The 3008-nt window shown below is 40.5% G+C and overlaps 1 long non-coding RNA gene across 1 annotated transcript; it reads right to left on the bottom strand.

The window, feature by feature from the left end:
• Nucleotides 1–1465: 1465 nt before the first annotated feature.
• LOC120743421 lies at nt 1466–2656 on the bottom strand. Its single transcript, XR_005698188.1, has 2 exons — nt 2036–2656; nt 1466–1962 (listed from the first exon to the last, which is right to left on the bottom strand). It is a non-coding gene; the product is annotated as an uncharacterized LOC120743421 (long non-coding RNA).
• Between the last annotated feature and the right edge of the window lie 352 nt (nt 2657–3008).

The raw sequence follows: 3008 nt of genomic DNA, 5'->3' as shown, positions 1-3008 counted from the left end.
CATCACACTAAGTGACTTGGACAAGATGATAAACAGACTGACATGCTTAAGATGTTGTCTAATCTTCATGAGCTCTCTTGTGTTTGGAAGTGTTAGTAGGGTTAATGCATGTTCTTCTTGTGTGTGTGATTTTGTATATGATGTATATGTTTTTTATATTTGCATATATCCAGACTCCTTCTCAATTTTCCAACTTAAGCAGTCAGTTTTCTTTTCCCCAGGTTTGCTAACCCAAATTTTGATTTCCCACATTAAATAACAGCATTCCTCTGTGTTCTCACCTAGTCTTCTCACTCTGTTGTCCTCTCCCACTTCAACAGTCCCGGCAGTTCTCCTTCAGCTTTGTCCCGTGTTCCACTGTCTCTTTTTGCCATTTTACTCCACAGGTGGCAGATGTCAAACTCCAACTGTTCAGTTCTCCTCAAACGTTTTCTTCACATGCACAGTGACGTTTCAGCTTGTTGTAGACACAGTGCCATTCATCCGATCAGTCAGGATGATGGGTTTGCTCTTCTCTGATGCTGTTTGTCCACATTGCTGCTGCTTTGCTGGGACTCTTTGCTCAGGACTTGCTGCTGTCTTTATCTGCCATGTTATTGCTCTTTGGAGCTGCATTCTTCAGGGAGGAGTGAGCACTTGCTTGTGAGGTTGAGAGACACATGGCACTGTAAATAAGTCAGCCAGAAACTTGGCCTGCATGTTTCCAATGATGTTAAACTATAACTTTCTTCCGACTGCTGCATGTGGAAAATTGATTCAGGTCTGCTTTTCACCTGAAAGTGACTAACTAAGACATTTTCATTATTATCATCACTGCTTAATCAACACACCTCTCTCTCTCTGTTTTTGTGAACAGTCCTTTCTTAAAAGCAGAAAATGAGATTGTAGTTGTTCTTGGTTGATCAACACAAAACCTTTTTCCTATGATTATTTTTCATCTACAATGTAAATTTTGTCTCTTTTTCACTCTTTTTTTTTCCTCTTTACAATAGCTGGTGACCTGCAGAATCACACGCTCTCACAATCAAAGGCAATTACTTTTACACAGCGCACAAAAACACTGTGACGTCAGACACATTCACACTCACTTTTTCATCTGCGTAAATAAATCATATGGCTGATGATATGTGCCATGGTGATCCATAGGCATGATCACCAGTTTAACTATTTTTCAACCCAACAAAACAAATAAACAAAAACATAATGCTGATGTTATGAACACTCTACACACACGTCAAGATGCAGGAAAACTGCTCACGGAAACGCTGCACACTCCAGTTATCACAGTTATCATAGTTCTATTTGTATGAATTATCTGCTTTCATTATTAATACCAGTTTATAGGTTGTTATCCTTTTTATTATTAGTTTGAATGCGTTAAAATTAAGTTGTAATTTAGCTTTTTGTTTATTTTACTTTATTCCTCTTGCATTTATATCTATTCAGTCGGGTCTGTTTCCAACCCTTTTTTAAACTACTTCAAACTACTGTGATCTCTAATTTTCACTGGGTGAGGGATTATTATGTTCTTCCTAGTCTGAACTGCTCTCTTCACCTGAGCTGCTATCCTATTTTGAGTTACTGTCTACTTTGTTTCTTCTACCTCTTGCTCTTCCACGATGCATTCCTCTCTCTTTCTTTTGGATTAATCGTGCTCCGGCTTGCTGTTTTTCTAGACATTTCTCATCAGGTGTTAATTTTACTTGTTTATCACCCATTTTCAAAGATTTTGCTGGGCCGTCGCTGGCACGCTTGACTTCAGATTGGTTTACTGATACGGCCTTCGACTTCACCCTAACGGTGAAGCGGTATCAGTTTTATGAGATGAAACTCAACCGTTCTCCTTTGTCACCAGCACGTGAGCCTCAGCAAAGAAAACAAAAATGGAAGTAGTTCAGCAGCGTATTGTGCTGTAAAATCAACTTACTTCCAGACACATACACACACATAGACATTTGCGAACTAATTTGTCACGAGATAATTTCGGCTACCTCTAAAACTGGTCAAAACACGGTTCCTTTTGGCGAACTTAAACCTAATTTGTCACGAGATAATTTCGGCTACCTCTAAAACTGGTCAAAACACGGTTCCTTTTGGCGAACTTAAACCTAATTTGTCACGAGATAATTTCGGCTACCTCTAAAACTGGTCAAAACACGGTTCCTTTTGGCGAACTTAAACCCTTTTTTTTTTTATCACATTTCTTTAAACTTTTGCGGCCGTCTTATATACCAAAATAGTGTTTCTCACCCCTGACGTCCCACTGGTGATTCAGATCATCGGACTGAATCCCACCGCCGTGGACCAGATTATAACACCGGCCCAGACCCGAATTTAACGTCCTGGGGCTCTCTCCTCATCCAAGAGGGCTGTGCACAGGCTTCGGTGCTGGCTCCCCACGGCGTCAGGAATCAGTGCTGGATCTTGGAACAGAGTCACAGATAACAATTCTGATATTTTCTGCTCCGGCTACGAAGGACCAAATCAATGTTAGGGAAAATATTCTAAAACACTTCTTCAGTAAAGACTCAGAGAAGAGAAACACACAGAGTTCTTGCTAGCAAGGGCAGTCTCAGAGACTCGCTCTGAGCTTTGCCCTGGTCTTTATTTATACTTCAGTGGTGTGTGTGTGTGTGTGTGTGTGTGTGTGTGTGTGTGTGTGTGTTTTCTGCTGATCAAAGGGTCATATAACATGAAGGCACAAAAGGTACATCCTTGGTCACAAAGAGGGTAGTCTCCCCCACCCTAGATGGCACGGTGAGGAAGTCCAGCAGTTAAAGCACTTAGACTAGAACAGACGTAGCTACGTTAATCCTACCATAAAACAATAAAACAAGGTACGACCTCTCATGCTCCCAGGATGTGGGGGTGAACCAAGCCTGCTAAAAATCACACATCCTGTCACTACACAATTGATTGGTTAAACATTTCCTAATACAAATAACTACATGCAGTACTCTACCATATGCAAACTTATATCACTAAAAGATTATACTGACTACTAAATA

The sequence above is a fragment of the Simochromis diagramma genome, unplaced genomic scaffold, assembly GCF_900408965.1.
Source record: "Simochromis diagramma unplaced genomic scaffold, fSimDia1.1 OVJJ01000331.1, whole genome shotgun sequence".
Lineage (NCBI taxonomy): Eukaryota > Metazoa > Chordata > Actinopteri > Cichliformes > Cichlidae > Simochromis > Simochromis diagramma.
Note: the sequence above shows the minus strand (reverse complement) of the source record. Positions and strands in the feature narration are given on the sequence as shown.